The sequence below is a fragment of the Coenobita brevimanus genome, chromosome 45 (assembly GCF_032717465.1).
Source record: "Coenobita brevimanus isolate Jiangsu-jjx chromosome 45, ASM3271746v2, whole genome shotgun sequence".
Classification (NCBI taxonomy): domain Eukaryota; kingdom Metazoa; phylum Arthropoda; class Malacostraca; order Decapoda; family Coenobitidae; genus Coenobita; species Coenobita brevimanus.
The window spans coordinates 27,293,439-27,313,453 of record NC_136998.1 but is presented as its reverse complement, the minus strand read 5'-3'; the positions used below and the strand labels follow the sequence as shown (position 1 = coordinate 27,313,453).

The 20,015-nt window shown below is 39.5% G+C and overlaps 1 non-coding gene across 1 annotated transcript; it reads left to right on the top strand.

Moving 5' to 3' along the window:
- Positions 1-8,280: 8,280 nt before the first annotated feature.
- Positions 8,281-8,399, top strand: LOC145398581 (5S ribosomal RNA). Its single transcript, XR_013897161.1, has one exon. It is a non-coding gene; the product is annotated as a 5S ribosomal RNA (ribosomal RNA).
- The last annotated feature ends 11,616 nt before the right edge of the window (positions 8,400-20,015 follow it).

Here is a 20,015-nt window from a genome sequence, read left to right as displayed (position 1 = left end):
CACAGTTACCATCACTACCACCACCATCACCATCATCGCAGCTACCATCACCATCACCACCACCACCACCACCATCACCACCATTTTCAGCTGAATAGAATTGTCTGTTTTAGCATCAACGAAGTAAGAAGCATAGGACTTTAGATGTACACCTTCCCCTCCTCTCTCTCTCTCTCCCCTTTTTTTCAAAGATGCATGAAACTACGTAAATGCCTCGGCCCCCCCCCCCCCGCCTCTTTCACGTGCGTGTAGTGTAACACCAATGGGGACAGTTAGGGTCCAAAACGTCCCTTCAATGTCTATCAATCGACGTCAAATTGAAACTGGCCCACCTAGGATGCAGTTCCAACCATCCTGCCAAGTTTCAGCAAAATCCTTTTTCCAGTTTAGGCACACACACACACACACACACACACACACACACACACACACACACACACACACACACACACACACACACACACACACACACACACACACACACACAGATGATTATAGTAAATTAAGCCTATAATGATTCACCCTAAGAGCGTATTTGTCTTGCTGTCCATACTGGTGTGTGGGAAGTTGCTGAAACTTTGTCCTACTTCAGAGACAGACTACTTTGGGTGAGGTGGGGGTATGTGTCTGAATGGGATGTAGGAATATAGGTCAATATCCGATGGGTCCACCAGGTAAATAGGTTTATGGTGGAAGTAGGTCCAAGTGGGAATACAGGTTCATGATAAATACTCGTATGTCCTTGGGTAAAAGTACCCCAGCAGAAACCCCGGACCAATGGATAAGTCCATGAAGAAGTAGGTCTAGGAGTGAAAACAGGTATACAAGGGATCCGGTGTTTCACCCTAGGAAAAAACTTAGTCCATATGGGAAAATAAGCCATGGGAATACTAGGTCCAAGGGAGAATATAGGTCTATGCAGAAACTATGTCCATGTGGAATATATTTCTGCAGGTGAGAGTATGTCCACGGAGGGAAAATAGGCTGCTGGGGAAGAAGGCCCATAGTGGAAAATCGGTTGATGAGAAAAAAGCTCTGTAAGGTAAATGGGTTCATGGATAAAATTTGGGCCCAAGGGGGATTACCGGTCACTGGAGGGAAAATAAGTTGATGGGAAAATTAGGTCAACAGTGAAATATAACGGCATTGGGAAAATAATTTCATTGGGGGAAATAGGTTCATGAGAGAAATAGTTCCATGAGGAAAAGTAGTCCCAAATGGAAAATAGGTCCATGAGTGAAAAGAGGTTCATGGAGGAAGTAAGCCCAGAAGGGAAAATTGGTCCACAGAGAAAACAGGTCCACAAAAGAATGTCAGTTTAGGAATAGGTCCCTAAAAGAAAACAGGTGAGTTGGGGAGTAGCCAGAGACGGGTTTATGTGCTAATATTTACAGTAAGTGATCGTGATAGAGAAGGATAGACAAGGATTGTGGAAAGTGTTAAGAATATTTGGAGTAGATGGGAAGTTGTTGAATGCTGTGAAGAGTATGTATGATGGTGCTAAGGCTGCAGTGCGTGTGGATGGTGAACTAAGTGAATTTTTCTCTTTGAAGGTTGGGTTGAAACAGGGATGTGTCATGTCTCCATGGTTGTTCAATCTGTACATGGATGGGGTAATAAAAGAGGTACAGGGTGGGGTAGTGGATGTTGGAGTGGCCCTGGTGAGAGAGGATAGTGTTTGGAAACTCCCTGTACTGTTGTTTCCAGATGATACTGTGTTGTTGAGTGAAGACGAAGGGGAGCTGCAAGGCTTGGTGGATGAGTTTGGGAGTAAGAAACGGAATCTAAAGGTAAATGTAGGGAAGAGTAAAGTGATGGTCTTTGAGAGAGGTAAAGTCAGTGAATGTACGGAGAGGTTGGATGGTGAGGAATTGGAAAATGTGAGTACGTTTAAGTACTTGGGTAGTGTGATGAGTAAGGATGGAGGTTTGGAGGGTGAAGTGCTTGAAAGGGTACAGCAGGGAAGAAAGGTTGCTGGTTCTTTGAAAGCAGTGATAAACAGGGAAGTGAGCATGGAAGTGAAAAAGTTACTACATGACAGTATTGTGATACCAACTCTAACGTATGGAAGTGAAGCTTGGACGTTGTTGGAAGGACACAAGTCAAGAGTGAGAGCAGTGGAAATGAGTTATTTAAGAGGAGCCTGTGGAGTCACATGGAGAGACAGGCTGACGAATGAGGATATAAAGGAGCGTTGTGGTGTTGATGTGGATGTGATAAGAAGCGTTATGAGGAACACACTGAGGTGGTTTGGCCATGTGGAGAGGATGGAGGGTGAGAGACTGACGAAGAGAGTGTATGTGAGTGAGGTGGAGGGGGAAAGAGGGAGGGGGAGGCCGAGAATGAGATGGAGAGATGGGGTGGAGAGGTATATGAGAGAGGGGGGTGTGAGTTGGGAGCAGGACAGTGAAATGGCGGGGGACAGGGCGACGTGGAGGCTATTTGTTTGTGGCCACCCCAAACGGGATTGAGGCGTCTGGCAATAGATAGATAAATAGATCGTGATAGTTACACTATGAAAGCTACGGAAAATTTTAAAAGTCATTAGAGTAATGGAGAGGCAGGGAGAAGTATCTGAATGAGAGAAGTGTATATTGGAGGGAGGGCAGCCTAATGACAGAGGCTAGGATGAGGTGGAGGTAAATTGTCTGTAGTGCTAAGCCAACTCCGTTCCTTCTTTGCCCCTGCACAATTGTTGACTCTATACAGGGGTTTTATCCGCCCCTGTGTGGAGTACAACTCTCGTGTGTGGGGAGGCTCCCCACATGCAGCTCTTCTCAATAGGGTGGAGTCAAAGGCTTTTCGTCTCATTAACTCTCCCCCTCTTACTGACTCCAACCTCTGTCTCTTCGCCTCAGTGTTGCATCTTTATCTCTTTTCTATCGCTACTTCAGTGGTCACTGTTCCTCTGAACTGTCTGCATGCATTCCTCCACTTCTACAACGGGCGCGTAGCACCCGTCTAGCAGCAAACTCTCACCCCTTTTCTGTCCAACTCTCCAATGCAAGTGTTAATCGTTACTCCCAGTCCTTCATTTATGCAACAGGTCAACTCTGGAACTGTCTCCCTCTGTCTGTATTTCCTGCTTCCTATGATCTCCAGTCTTTCAAACCTAGTGTGTCAAGGCATCTCGAAATGAATGGATCTTGAATTTGGCTCTCTCTTGTATTTTGTTTTTCTCTTGGAAGGAACAGTTTTGCGGGCTCATTGCCTTTGGTTCCTTCTTCCCCACATTAAAAAAAAAAAAAAAAAGTCACCCCTTCCAGCATTAAGGAAGAGGTATATGAATGAGAGGTGTGAAGTGGATGGAGTGACGGCAGAGGATAGCATAATGTGGAGTCAAACTGTCTGGCTGTAGATAGACAGATAAACATATAGTAAGCCATGATAGTGTATGGACATAGGGCTTCGCCTGCAGTGACTGTAGGACCATGGAAATCCCTTCAGAGTGACTCATACCTTTTCACAAACCGCGTCATTTTAATGATCTAATTCAGACGCTCTTGTGTGTGTCTGAGCAGTGAGCTGCTGCCAGCAAAAAGAAACTCCATCTTCGTCTCAGTGACACGCCTAGAAATTAAGTGGGTTGGTTCGTTCCTAATACAGATGAGTACAAAACAAATGATAAGTAACCTATATTCAGGTTTTTAAAAAGTACAAACCTGTTTTTTTTTCCTTTAGATGTTTGACAGCTACTTTTGTTTTGGCTTTCTCTCTTGGGGTATGACGTGCCCCATGTTACCTACTGTGCAATAAATGGATGCATTCCTTATCCAGGGTGAAAGGGGTTAGAAACAGTCTTCATTAATAACAGGTGGTGCCAGACACAACAAACCTTGTCTGACAGTAGTTATTTTATTTTCAACCATTTTCAAGTTATAGCCCTCTGAAGATCCGTGATCTTGCATTTGACCTTTGAAGGACACTCGCGGTCAAAGGTCATGGTGCCAAATGAAAGCCCATATGAGACTTCCTATATCTTGATAATAGTAAATATATCTTCAACTAGTTTCGAGTTATAGTCCCCTGAATATCCCTGACCTTAAGTTTGACCTTTCAGGGTCGCTTAAGGTCAAAGGTCAGGGTACCAATTAAAAGCCCATGTGGGACTTCCAAATGCTGAAAATATTAAGTATCTGTCTGCAAACAGTTTCGAACTACAGCCCCCTAAATATCCGTGACCTTGAGTTTGAGCTTTTAGACCACTCAGTGCTAAAGGTCTTGGTGCCAAATGAAAGTCCATATGGGAGTCACTGTATGTTGATAATAGTAAATATCTCTATCTTCAACTGGTGTCAAGTTATAGCCCTCTGAAAATCCTTGACCTTGATTCTGACTTTCCAGGGTCACTAGATTATATCCAGAATTTAATCACTTTCTTTTGGGACCAGTGCCCACATATCCTAAAAAAGTTTCTTGTAATCTCATTCCAGTTATTTTTCCGCAATGTTGCTAACAAAGAAACAACCAAAAACAAATCCTCATCGCACACCATCCGGGCGAGGTAATAATATCACTACGATCAACTGTTTTTAGTTTTTCTTGCTAATGTCAGGTGATTGTATTCCTGTTTATAATAGGTTGATTACACTCCATGGCAAAACAATGAAATCAGATGATCTCAAAATGGCTTAATATGTTAAACAGGTGCTAAAAATGGAGGGGGATTGTGGCACCGGATCAGTGTTGAAATATACTTGCATTCAGCACCAGCTCTCTTTACTATAATTGCGGGGAAAGAAAAAGAAATCAAATGTGCATGTGCGCGCACACACACACACACACACACACACACACACACACACACACACACACAAGAAGGATGTCCATCACCTTGCTCTGTGCTGGCCACCCTTGACCACAACTGGCCACACCTAAATAATATCTTTATATGAGTCGAGCTCTGTACTAGGCTAAATTAAGTGATGTTCTAATACAGTAGAGCGAGTATAAGCAAAAGTGTTGTCCAGATAATAGAATACATCCAATTAGTGCAAGAATCCGCTGATACAACGCATCATCAGCTGGGTGTCGTCTGTCACCCTGCGGGTGGTAGGGAGATGCAAACTTGTAAGTAGCAGTTATCTTTCTATGTGAGAAATACTGCAATATGAGCACCATTTTTAGTAAGTGTGAATATGGAAGGATTTAAGAAAAGGGATAAAGGCAGAAAACATGATGATTTCTACCCAGAACTAGGTGAAATGGAAACCTGATCAACTAGAATGGCACTCAGTAGAGCGCATACCTCCGCCAACACCCTATCTCACAATGTTAACCCGCCGACTCCTTTTGATGTGTATATACATCTGAACGTTTTGTCACTGTGACTCCCGTTGACGTATATAAACGCCCTGCAATTTCAAGGTCTGTCATTTGTACATATACACGGGACACCTTCCTCTACCAGATGCCAGGCAGGGACAATGCCTTACCCTGCATGACCTTCCCCACCCCACATGCCACTGTCTCGGCAATTCACCTGTTACCAGTGACTTGGCCAGTAAAGACATTTCATGGCACAGTACGAAATTCAAGGCCACAATGATTCCCCAATCGATAACAATGTGGAGGACAAAGTTTACGTAGCATTAGAAGAAGAAAGTCAGAAATGATGATCAGGTAATGTCTCCAAAAAACGTTAGGTATGTTGATGTGTTTGGTGAGTGAAACAATGCTTATATCGTCTATATTACTGTGTGAATACCAATATATTCTTGTACTACATATAAATTCGTACCAAATGAATAAATAAATACTGTTTATGAGTGGTGTGGAATAGTTACCCCTCCCATAGAACTTGTTTTCTCTGAAGCCTGCCTCATAGAAAACACAATAAGGTAAGGGGTACTGTTACCTGTATCCGTTATTTTAAACCTCAGGTGAGTGATTTCTCTATGAATTTTCGATGTTTCTCACCAAAAGCGGAGGTTTGAGCCAAATATATATTTTTTCCAAATCTGTCGGGATTGGGGGAGGGGGGGGGGTCAATGATGGTAAATTGGTCGGGACAGGGCGGGTTAAAGTGAAACAAATTCCTGGATCTGCACCTTTATCCGGATCTGCACTAAAATGTAATGAACTGTATTCTGGGCCAAGGCCCTTTCTACCAAGTTTCATGGAAATCCGTCCAGTAATTTTTGTGTCAGTAATTTCTGTGTAATCTTGCTCCCAAACCAACCAACCAACAAACAAACAAACGGACATGGGTGAAAACATAACCTTCTTGGTGGAGGTAATTAGTAAAGAAAGTGAATAAACTAGAAAAAAAATTTCAAAGTGAAATAGATGAAATTAAGAAGGAATTTCGCATGCAGGAGGAAGAAAATGAAAAATCAGTAAAGGAATTAAACAAAAAAGACACAGCAATAGATTAGCTGACAGTTGAGGTAGTTTCACTTTGTAGGAAGACAATTGTAAAGGCAAGTACAGTTGTCAACCATGAGTGTATTATGGAGGAGTTCAGAAATGATACAGAGACAGTTAGGCTGGCAAGCAGTCAGACAGAACAAAAAAGCGATGCTGAGGAGAAGATAACCAAAGTGAACGAAATGATGAGAAGCTGCAGAGATGAGGTTGAAACTACGTATGCTGAAATGGTGAAAGTAAGGAAAGACTTAGAAACAAAAGTCAAAGAAAAAAACATTAAAAAGGAAGTGAAAGATATTATTAAAAACAACCCAAAACTGGTCAAAGATTCAGCAGATATCAACCAGTCTATAGTAATCACTAGTATAGATGAAGAACAAATGAGATAAAATTTCAAGATACAAAAAGGAGATGGTAAATATAATGAACATACTGAAGGAAGTATCAGAGGAAATCTGTGATAAAGACATGGAGGAACACAAAAGAGTAGGGAAATATGAGAGAAATAAAATAATCAAGGCCCATGAAGTAACATTCCATAATGTGAACACTGTGAGAGAAATACTAAAAAACTCAATCAGACTCATGAAAAAAGAAGAATGAAAAAAGTATGGATAAAAAAATGCCTAACTAAAGACGAATTGGGAATACTAAAGGAGAAGTGGGAGGAAGAAAAAACAAAGAACGAGGAAAGATCAGAGGAAGAGAAGGGTATTTTTGTTTCATATACAAAATAATTGGATTCCAGCTACGAAAGTGGTACATAACCAACAAGAAATAAAATGAAGATAGGTAGTAGACTCAAGCTATGGCAAGTATGTAAACAAGATGATTTAGTTGATGTACTCAAATGTAGATGGAATGATGTCTAAATTATTAGAGATGAAAGACAATGCCAAAGAAAAGGAACCATATATTTTACTGCCTGACTAAAACAAAATTAACCCCAAAGATATCAAACGATACCCTAACCATAGAGGAATACAATATGGAGAAAAGACAGAAATTTAAGGGAAGGAGGAGGAATTACAATCTAACAAAGAAAAATCTACAAGTCAAAGAAATATAACTAGGTATATCCTCACAAGAAAAACTGATTGCAGTAGAATTAACACACCTGAAGGGAAAGTAACTGTGGCAGATTTATACTTGCCACCCAAAACAAACACTTGGGAAAGAGGAGAATATGAAGACCTGATAGAAAGTGCAGTTCAGGGTTTAAGAGCATTACTACATAGAATGCAGTTCAGACTTTAAGATCATTACTACATAGAATGGAAGAGGAATGTAAAAGAATTATATTAACTGGAGATTAAAAAAAAATAAAAGATAAAAGAGATTTGCTGTGGAATAGATACAGAAGACACAACAGTGAGAGGGCATACAACAACTAGAAACAGGCAAGAAATGATTATACAAAGATAAGGAGAGAAGCTCAAAGGCAGTTTGAGGAAGATATTATAAATAAAATTAGAGATCAACCTAAGCTACTTTTCAGCTACATTCGAAGCAAAACCAAAGTTAAAGATAAAGTACAGTCCGTTATGGATGAGGAGATCATCTATACATAAGAGAAGGATATTTGTGAAGCACTAAATAAAAATTTCCTATCAGTTTTTACAGAAGAAAACAATTTTGAAACAGATGGTATGGAACATGCATGCCCACACATATTACCAGATATACGAATACTGTACCAGTAAAAAAAGTACATGAAGAGTTAAGTAAATTGGACAAAAGAAACGCATATGCTCCTGACGAAATTTCAGGTTGGGTGCTACATGAATGTGCAGAAGAGTTAAGCGGACCATTATATTCAATATTCAAGGAATCCTTCTGTCAAAATAAATTACCTGATATTTGAATGAAAGCAAACATTGTTCCCTTATTGAAGATAGGGAATAGACAGAAGCCAACGGCCATACCACGTTGAGTACACCGCTTCCCGTTCGATCAGCGAAGTTAAGCAACGTTGGGTCTGGTTAGTACTTGGATGGGTGACCGCCTGGGAACACCAGATGCTGTTGGCATCCCTACGTCACGTGGGGTTGGTGGAGGATTAGTGCCCCTCCCTGTAAAACAATTAACTCTAAGCCCTTGGCCACCCCGTCTGGGATGCATGGCGTCTGGCAATGAATGAATGAATAGACAGAATCCACTCAACTACCGACCAGTTTCACTGACCAGAGTTGTAAGATACTAGAAAAGCTGATAAGAAAAGTTTGGATAAATCATCTAGAAGAACGCGGTGTGATAGAGAGGGAGTTCGGTGTTACAAAGGGAAAATCATTAGGTTACAATGATAGAGTTGCAGAAACATTACAGAAAAAGAGAAGGATGGGTGGACAGTATCTATTTAGATTTCAAGAAAGCATTTGACAGAGTACCACACCAAAGACTTTTATGAAAACTGTACCATTTAGGAGGTATCCAAGACAAATTGTACTGTTGGATGCAGGATTATCTCAGAAAAAGGACATGGGAACAGTACAAAGGGGAAATTACTCATTATGGAGGGAAGTAACTAGCAGAGTTCCAATAGGCTCAGTTCTGGCACCAGTTATGGTTTTTGTATATATAAATGACATAGACAGTAACATCGGAAATGGAAGGTATCTAAATATGTTTGTTGATGATGTAAAAATACAAAGGAAAATTTCTAACACATATTCTTGCAGAGAGCTACAAGAAGAATTAAATAAACTTCATGAATGGAGCAATAAATGGCAAATTGAATATAATGGGGACAAGTGTCAGAAATTTTCTTCACTCTCTTTTCTGACAAGTGTTATTCTAACAGCAACAAATATTAAATTTAAATACAAGAAGTCTCTTAGGAATTAAGATATAATATTAATACTCTAACTTACCAGTAATTAAATCCTTATATCCTAGCTAGTCGCCCCGATTTGGCCAAATCATAAAGGCTACTTAGCTAGATAGAGTCAGAATAACAGATGACGATGGGCTTGAGGTCTCGTTTGGTTTGCCTGGGCCTTTCCAGGCGTCCTTGGTGCTAGTTCTACAATGTGCACTCAGACGAGCTATTAGGAACAGAATGATAAATGGCGAGTCTCTCTTCCTTTATGGGATTCAGAGATGTCAAATATTGTCATGGGATTCAGAGATCTATCTATCTATCTATTGCCAGACGCCTGAATCCCTTATACGGGGTGGCCACAAACAAGTTGCCTCCACGTCACCCTGTCTCCAGCCATTCACTGCCCTGCTCCCAGTTCACACCCCCTTCTCTCATATACCTCTCCACTCCATCCCTCCATCTCATCCTTGGCCTTCCTCTTCCTCTCTCCCCCTCCACCTCACTCACATACACTCTCCTCGTCAGTCTCTCACTCTCCAACCTCTCCACATGGCCAAACCACCTCAGTGTGTTTCTCCTAACGCATCCTATTACATCCACATCCACTCCACAAAGCTCCTTCACATCCTCATTTATCAGTCTGTCTCTCCATGTGACTCCACAGGCTCCTCTCAAATAACTCATTTCCTCTGCTCTCACTCTTGATTTGTGTCCCACCAACAATGTCCAAGCTTCACTTCCAGATGTTAGAGTTGGTATCACAACACTGTCATGTAGCCTAATAACTTTTTCACTTCCATGCTCACTTCCCTGTTTCTTATCACTTCCTTTAAGGAACCAGCAACCTTTCTTCCAAATATTATTAAATTACAGTTACTTAAATACAGTGAATTACGTATGAAATTTACAAGGAAATTCCCACTTAACAAGTTAATCTTAGTTTTGAATAAAACTAATGCCAAATGTTCACTTTATCTGTGTCAAGATGTGTTAGATCTTCCTCCGTTTTCCCATCAGGACACCACGTCATCCTACCACGCAGGCGCAGTCATGACAAGAGAAACTTCCTAAGTATTTACAGGAATTTACACCATAGTTGTCCACAAAGGTTAAACGCTGTAGCATTTAATTTATTAACAATTAGAATTCTTAACGAGAACTAGAGCAAAATCTCAGGGTTAATAAACCAGTACACCAGTCCTGTATGAGACAGCCCTAGCATGTATTCAATGTGGACTGTGGGTGTTAGCGCCGAAGTGGTGACATGTGGAGCTGTAGGAGGACTACTGGGCCTTGGGATATGCCACCGTACCCGATTAATGGGGCCCTGAATCCTTTGCCCAGAGTCGGACAAAAAAAAAAAAAAACTGCTCGAATTTAGTAACGAACATTCTCAGGGTTTTTCCTCTGCTTTCAACAGGGGCAACTATTTTAAAAGATAAAGAGCGCAACAGATACTCGCTCTGAGGAAAAATATTTTCCACAACAAGTGTCATGTACTTAAGTTTGGTAAAAGTGAAAAAAGACCAGACTAATATTATAGGTTAGGAAGTTCAACCCTACACATATCAGAAAGGGAGGACCTAGGAGTGATTACAAGTAACTGACTAGCTCCGGCTGACCACATCAGTGAGAAGGTACCATCGTGGACATAAATCCTGACGCATGTGTTGAAAGCAAGAATGAGGTCTTTCTTGGTAACACTGCAATACCCTCCATCTCTCCCCTTCTCTCCCCCTCTTGCGCTCCTTACTCGTCACCAGAAACCCCGCCCCTTGTTAAGGAGTAATCCCTCTCTCTCTCTCTCTCTCTTAAGTAAAGGTTACAGCGTAAACTATCCTGGAAGTGGTATTGTTGTGAAGCAGAAGTTCTGAATCATAGAGGAGAGGCCAGGGATTGATTTTTAGTTAGGCTATGAATATGGATTATTAATTGCAACCTCATAATCCTAGCGTGTTATTCGATGAAGGGATTCATTCCCACACCATTAGACACCAACCAGTGAGACTATTAGAGAAACTAACCTCTTTATGGATCGATAAGTACGGTGTAGATGTAATGGCCAAGGACCCTCGTAAATGTTTAATATAAGGGGAATCACCAAATACAAGCAACATCAATGTTCTTCCTTATAATTTTAAAAATCAACATCGCATTAGTGTATGGTAATTTTAACTAAAATACCTTCGTCCCAAACGGTCCATACGACAAAAACTTGATGGCATAAAATTTTAGAACTCGGCTATCCTCCAAAGAATTGTATTTATGATTTTTGACAATGGTATGGTAGAGCTATTGTCAAACATGCAGCTGAAAGGTTTCGGGTCTGATATTCGCCTTGTGCAACAGTGAAAGGATATTTTTGATTTACCCTGTAACACATCCTTAAATCAAGGGCACTATGGACATCACCTTATGAACAAACGGTGGCATACATTTCTGGCAAGTTATTTTGTTCCTAAATATCATTATATCTAGTTTGCATCAGGGTAATCCTTTATCAAGGGGATAATTATATTTCTCATCACCATTACATGCTGTGAATAAGGTTTGCAAATGCAGGAGTTTGTTGCATATTATCGAATCCTCTAGTCTTCCTCCCACGAGAGAGAATGATATCAGCTCGGTTAAAGCAAGCCTTGCTATTCACCTCCCCCTCCTTCACCCCACCTCACCCCACTACAACCATCCCAAACAATCGTTCGGATATTGTTTCACCTTTGTCGTGTTCAAGGTCATCAGTACCTCCAGTAACGTTTAACCCTTCACTTGATAATGCACAATTAGTCTTCTCAAAACGAAAGAAAACTTTATTTTACATAAACGTATGGAGGTAAGCATAAGTAACAAATCTGTGAAATGTTCTTTGCTGTGTTCATTATAATTAATATTATTTTTAATATTATTGTAATATATATTTATGATATAATAATAATAATAATAATAATAATAATAATTATATTTATTATTATTATTATTATTATTATTATTATTATTATTATTATCATAATCATCATCATCATCATTTTCATTATCATCGTCATCATCATCATCAATAGTAGCAGTAGTGGTAGTAATAGTACTTGTTGTTGTTGTTATTGTAGTATCATTATTCAGTCCTGCCTTCTTTTAACAATTATTCGGGCACACATCATTATATAGAGGCAAGGAAACTTATCAGTTAAGTAATGTATTCGTTTTATATAGATGGCCACCTTGGTTTTTCCTCCGTATGCTGCTGGTTGTCGTAGAGTTGTTCCTCTTTTCTTCCATCCTTCGTCTGCTTTTTCTTACAGATTTCTGACGCCTCATGTTTTTATGTAATAATTCCTGTCCACTGATCCATTCAAAATACCCGTCTCATGGTGGATGAGTCTTTTCAACCACGTCATCACAAACATTTATGTTGTTATGATACCACAAAGCCATTGTTTTTGATGTAACTGTAAATATATTCAATCCAATAATTATTATCTATTATTGAAGTGCAGTTCCGTATTTCCCTTTTTAAAAATAAATATGCAATTGTAACAAACTGGCTGTGGGATAAAGTACTGGGTGAAAGATGGACATGAGTGATGTCAAAGGAAACATAACAAATACTTTGGCTGACGACTCCATCTCTATAGCCATAACTTTTGGTGCATATTTATAGTAAATAGTATTTTGGAGGTAAATGAAACCCACATAACCAGGGGCGTACCTAGAGATTTGGGGGTCCCGGGGGGCTGGGTTCTTTGTGGGGCCCCCCTCCTGGAGGGGGGGCCCCGCAAAGAACCCAGCCCCCCTAATTCTCAAAACTTATCTAATATCTCAGCCGGGATTGTCGGGATGATATATATATATATATATATATATATATATATATATATATATATATATATATATATATATATATATATATATATATATATATATATATATATATATATATATATATATATATATATATAGTATATATATATATATATATATATATATATATATATATATATATAATTATAATTATAAATAATAATAAAAAAGCTTATAAATTTTTAAGACTTTGGGGGGCCTCCTCAATTGGAGGCCCGGGGGGCAGTTTCAAACAGCCCCCCCCCCCTCCCCCGCAGGGACGCCACTGCACATAGCAATAACCGATTTTTTAATTGCTGCTACACGACACGTTCAATATATATATATATATATATATATATATATATATATATATAGATAGATAGATAGATAGATAGATAGATAGATAGAGAGATAGATAGATAGATAGATAGATTAGGCTTTTGGATCCATGGGAGGGAGCCATCTGAGTGTGCCTTGCGCATTACGGAGGTTGTTCTCTCGGGCATGGAAGCATGGATTCCTTTCTCATATCCTTTGACTAACGCAAGAAAGCCTTGGTTTAATCACGCTTGTTCTAATGCTGTCCGCAACAAGGAGAGGGCCTACAAAAGGTACCGGAGCCAACCCACCCTTGAATCACATCATCTTTACCTTTCTACCCGGAATCGTGCTAAGTCTGTTCTTCGCTCTGCTAAAAATAATTTCATCCGTACTAAATGCTCTCAACTCTCCAACTCGAATTCTTCCCGCTTCTTGTGGCACCTTGCCAAAAACCTTCCTAACAACTTGACCTCATCATCCTTCCCTCCTCTTTTCTACTCTAATGGTTCTGTAGCTGTTTCTTCTACTGATAAAGCAGATCTCTTTGCACAGACTTTCTCCTCCAATTCCACCTTAGACGATTCCGGTGTTGTTCCTCCATCACTTCCCACCTCTGACTTCCTCATGGCTGACATTAAAATTTCTTCAGCTGATGTATTTTCTGCCACCACTAGCCTCAATACTAACAAGGCATACGGGCCTGATGGAGTCCCTCCTGTTGTTCTCAAGAACTGAGCTTCTGTGCTTACACCCTGCCTAGGCAAACTCTTTCGCCTTTGTCTGTGAACTTGTACCTTTCCTTCTTGTTGGAAGCTTGCTCTCATTCAGCCAGTCCCAAAGAAGGGTGACCACTCCCAACCTTCCAACTATCGTCCAATTGCTTTAACGTCCTGTATTTCAAAAGTTTTTGAGTCAATTCTCAATAGAAAAATTTTAAGGCATCTTTCCTATCACAACCTTCTTTCTGATCGTCAGTATGGGTTCCGTCAGGGACGCTCCACTGGGGATCTTCTCACCAACATTTCAGACTCCTGGTCATCCTCCTTTCGGGACTTTGGCGAAAGCTTTGCCATTGCACTTGACATCTCAAAGGCTTTCGATCGAGTCTGGCATAAATCTTTAATTTCCAAACTGCCCTCTTACGGTTTCTATCCTTCTATCTGTGCCTTCATTGCTAGCTTCCTTTCTGGTCGCTCTATAGCCGCTGTTGTAGACAGCCATCGTTCTTCTCCTAGATCTATCAACAGTGGTGTTCCTCAGAGCTCTGTCCTATCACCAACTCTCTTCCTTTTATTCATCAATGACCTTCTAAGCTGTACATCTAACCCTATCCACTCATACGCTGATGACTCCACCCTTCACCTTTCCATTCGGTTCCCGCAACGCCCATCTCAGCCGTTACTTCAACAAACAAGAGATGAGGCTGTGGCACACCTAATGTCTGACTTGGCTCGTATCTCTGACTGGGGTAAAAATAGTCTTGTTGTTTTTAATGCATCTAAGACTCAGTTTTTACACCTATCAACCCTTCAAAATCTTCCACAGGCATACCCACTAATATTTAATGATATTTAGCTTAATCCTGCATCATCCTTGAGCATGCTTGGAATTTCATTTACTCGAGACTTATCTTGGAAAGATCATATTTCATCTCTTGTAAAATCTGCTTCCAAGAGATTGGGTGTGCTAAGCCACCTCCGTTCTTTCTTTACCCCTGCACAATTGTTGACTCTATACAGGGTTTTTATCCGCCCCTGTGTGGAGTACAACTCTCATGTGTGGGGAGGCTTCCCACATACAGCTCTTCTCAATAGGGTGGAGTCAAAGGCTTTTCATCTCATTAACTCTCCTCCTCTTACTGACTCCCTTCAACCTCTGTCTCTTCGCCGCACTGTTGCATCTTTATCTCTTTTCTATCGCTACTTTAATGGTCACTGCTCCTCTGAACTGTCTGCATGCATTCCTCCACCTCTACGACGGGCGCGTAGCACCCGTCTAGCAGCAAACTCTCATCCCTTTTCTGTCCAACTCTCTAATGCAAGAGTTAACCGTTACTCCCAGTCCTTCATTCATTCAACGGGTCAACTCTGGAACTATCTCCCTCTGTCTGTATTTCCTGCTGCCTATGATCTCCAGTTTTTCAAACGCAGTGTGTCCAGGCATCTCGAAATGAATGGATCTTGAATTTGGCTCTCTCTTGTATTTTGTTTTTCTTTTGGAGGGAACTGTTATGCGGGCTCATGGCCTTTGGTTCCTTCTTCCTTGCATAAAAAATAAAAAAAGATAAGCTTTAACAGTGAAATGCAGGTTTCCTGCGGGTGTTAGAATATACTGCTCAGATCAGTATTACTGCATTGAGATATGAGAATACATAAGTATAGTTAAGTCTCAGCTGAATCTGACATAGGTAAAATAATACTTGGTAAATAAACATTCATCTTCGAACGGATCATGAAACTTTATATTCTTCCAGGTTTAAATAAAATGACACATGTGAAGATGAAATATGTAACATAATGCAAACTTAACGATCTGATATTTCATTTTACGACGAGGCTTTGGCAAAAACGCATAAAAGATTATAATACATTAGATGAGAGAGAGAGAGAGAGAGAGAGAGAGAGAGAGAGAGAGAGAGAGAGAGAGAGAGAAATTTGTGGCCTAGTGGTTGCGGTGGTGGGGGCTAAACTATGGGAGGGGCTTATAGAGGCGAGAAAGAGAGGGAGGGAGATGGAGGAGGAGGAGGCATGACTTGAGAGTGAGGAAGGGGGGAGGACAATGTTTCAACACAATTCTCCATTCTCTGTCGGGTGGATGTATCGATACTTTTGTCCACGAGATTACGCAACATGTATACACTGCTTGCTAACATGAGAACTGCATTCACAAATAAAGGAAGACATGCTGAGAAAGATAATAACATCATACATCAGACCAACCCAGGAATATGCATCAGTGGTCTGGAATCCTCATCTCAAAATACACATAGGTAAGACTGAAAATGTACAAATGACAGCTACAATATTGGTAACAAGCTTAAGGGATCTAAGCTGCGAAGAAAGACTAGAAAAATTGAATCTACAGGAGAGAAGGAAAAGAGGAGACAAGATTATGCTATATCAATGCATCTCAGGGAAAGAGAAAATAGACATAAATGAGTATATATAACCTATGGGGAAGCATCAACATGAGGACACTACAAAAAACTACATAAAAGAGAGGCAATAAAGACGTAAGGAAATCAGTTTCCCAAATAGGGCAATTGATCATGGAGGAATGCACTTGCACTACTGAATGAAACAGTGTGTGCCAAAACTATTCATAAATTTAAGGGTATCTGTGACAATAATGATCTAATACACGGGACAGTACGAGCCTGACTCATTCCTGCAAAGATACAATTAGGTAAGAACACACACACGTGGGGACTGAACATGGTGTAGCACTAGGTTAAAAATACTGTACCGCTGCAGTTCACATCACATCACACCACACTACACCAAACAAGGCCATGCCATGCCACTCCACTCTTAGTCACACCATACTATACCTTAAAACACCACACTACGCCACTCCACACCTTGCACACAGAAGGTAAAGCCACCTCATAGATAATACTCAACTCTCCAACATTATATATGAGACTATTAATGTCTTCATTACTGGAGTCCTTTCTGTGCCTGCATGAAATATTTTGCTCTTAAGAAGAATTAAGTACCCTGGCAACAGCAATAACAGAATGTAAGTCATGGTACTAGAGTAATTACTGAAAAATGTTTGAAGGTGCAGACACATTTGGTAGAAACATGAGATCGACAAGAGAGAACGGAGCACAGCGTTGCGTCCAAGCTGCAGAATTTGTTTGTGAAGCATCGTTAACTCTGTGCTTCGTTTTGATCATATTTTTCAAACAAGTGTGCCTGCTACAGGGCCCATATTAGCAAAGGTTCCTATAAGGGTTAAGAATACTTAAAGTTGAGAATATTTTGATTTTACTCATAACTCTCGGTGCTTTGACATAGAAATGTTCACAATAATTCTTAGTACTAAAAATTACACTTAGCAGACGATGTAGTCAGGACAACTCACTGGGTTATCTTAACTTGCCTTAAGAATTCTTAGCTTACTAACACGGCCGAACAACAACTCCCGGTGGACCGAGTGAAAACTCCAGTTTTTGAATAATTTTGTATGTCACAGATCTGCATAATGTCGCAGCCCCTGCACATTCCTAGTATACCAGTTACCGCCATTATTATTTCCTTCTCTGCCCCTATCGTTATCCGTGTTCTATTTCCTTTATATAGTTGAGATATTATATTCATAACTTTGGGGTTTACATTATAGTCATTTAATAGTTTTGTTAACTTCTCCCCTTTCACACTGTCGTAAGCCTTTGTATAATCTGTTGATATTACAGTTAATGATTTTTTTATTATTTAATACAGTATCTTAATATAAATAAGTTGCTTTCTATCCTCCCACCGTCTGTAAAGCCTACCTGTGTTTCTTGCTCCAAGTTAATTCTCATGTTTTTCAATACGTTTTCTTATAGTTGCCATCAACAGTTTATATCCAATATTATTTAATGATAGAAGCCTTAACTCAGTTTTCTGTTTCTTTACTTTTGGTATCATCACATTTACTGATTCTTTTCACCCTTCCGGTACTTTACGCATTCTTAAGGCATTTTGTAAATGTTTTGATAATATCATTGCCTAAAAGCACTTTCTCCCTCCAATTTCCTCATGATCTCCCTTTACATTTGATAATTCCTTCCTGGCTTTCCTCTTTGATCTCTATTTTTTCCATGTTTGAAGAACCTAGCTAATGAGTGATAAGTGAAGCATTAAATCCTGTGCATCAGTGTAGCACTAAATTATTGCATTCTCTTATATCCACTAGAAAGATACTATAAATTCTCTGGTGTAGCCTCTTCTATATTTTGTGTGCAGTAAAGAAGTATCACAACTGCTGATAATGTTAAAATATTAACATAAATACTGGATCTACTCTTCAGGGCAGATTGAGTCAGTTTCTGTGGATATTCCCAGCCAAGTCCCTATTTTGGAATACCCTGTAATTGCAAATGAAAAAATTCTTGATCCTTGAGATCACTGTCTTATGTTTACTTTCAAAGTGATGGAGAGGATCATTGCATGTGTACATTAAATAAAACCACTGAAGCAGTTTGGATTTTATCTAGCGGATAATGTATTTTTCTTTTATTCCCATAGTCATAACACTATATAATGTATGGGAACATGGAGAAAAGAAAAAAAAGAAAAACTTCATAAAATCATCATTGTTACCTTGAAAAAAAAAAAATAACGGAAGCAGTCTTGGTTTATACGGCTTTATAATATACCTCTAACGCTGGGGCTGCCGCCTCTGTTTACATACGTCACTGAGGATTCGTCTGCACCTTTTTCGGTATCGGAAAATAGAGAATTGACGAAAATGGAATTTCATTATATTTCGTCATAGGAGAGTCTGTAGAATAATATACTTAATTTGTAGTAATATTTTCCCTAGGTATTATGGCAATTAATGCTTTAAACCATATATTTTCATATTGTAAATTTTTCTATGTGATGTGTTTCATACTCTGGTAATTTTGTCACAAGATTTTACTTAACCATAGCTGGGAATATGACTAAAGTCGTTTGTGAAAATCTTAAGCTCTTTTCTCAGCTAAGTGTAAGAGGACAAGTTAAGAATTAAGAAACATTTAGGGAATCTTTATTAATACAGGCCCAGGGCCAGTATTAACAATGATTCTCAAAATATTTATTAAATTTAATACTTAGCTTGTCTTCTTTACTTAGCTGAGAAAGGAGCTTAAAAATATTTCACAAAGGACCTAAGTCATATTCACAGCTATGGTTAAGTGAAATCTTGTGACAAAATACCCAAGTATGACACACCTCGCAGCGCAAAACTTATGATATGTAAGTATAAGGTTTAAAAGCAATGAAACCATAATACAGAAGGAAAATATTAATAAAATGTAAGTTTACTATTCTACTGACTTCCCTCTGATGAAATGTAATAAAATTGGTAAATTTTTAGAAGTAACCAACGTTTTCTGTTATTATTATTTTTATGTTTTCCAATGCAAAATTATGTTTTAATTAGTTTTGACCTTCATTTTGGGGGGAAAATCCCCCTTTCGGAATTTTGAGTAAGATTTCTAAAAGTGGGTTTATTCCCCAAAATCGAGATCAAAATGAATTAAAAACACACTATTTTGCATTAAACTAACCCAAACTAACCTAACCTGACCTAACGTAGGGCTAACCTAGGGCCTGACATAGACCGAGTGCACACGCCTGCACCAGCCAATATGGCGCGACATTCATCCTCTACTGAGCGATAGCCTAACCTAAGCCACTATATGACTACCTCTACAAAATTTGCTCCCCGAACTCAAACTAGGCTTAAAAGGTAAGTCTTAGTTAGAATAGTTCAGGGACGTAATATAATGAAAAATGGTAACGTTGGTTACTTCTAAAGTTATACCATAAAATTTTATTTTCATCAATTATCTGTTTTCCAATATCGAAAAAGGTGCAGACAAATCCTCAATGCCCCTGTTTGTAAACAGAGAAACTCAACGTGGGAAGAGTTCAATTGCAGTGCTCATGGCCAGAAAAAAGGCATTCAT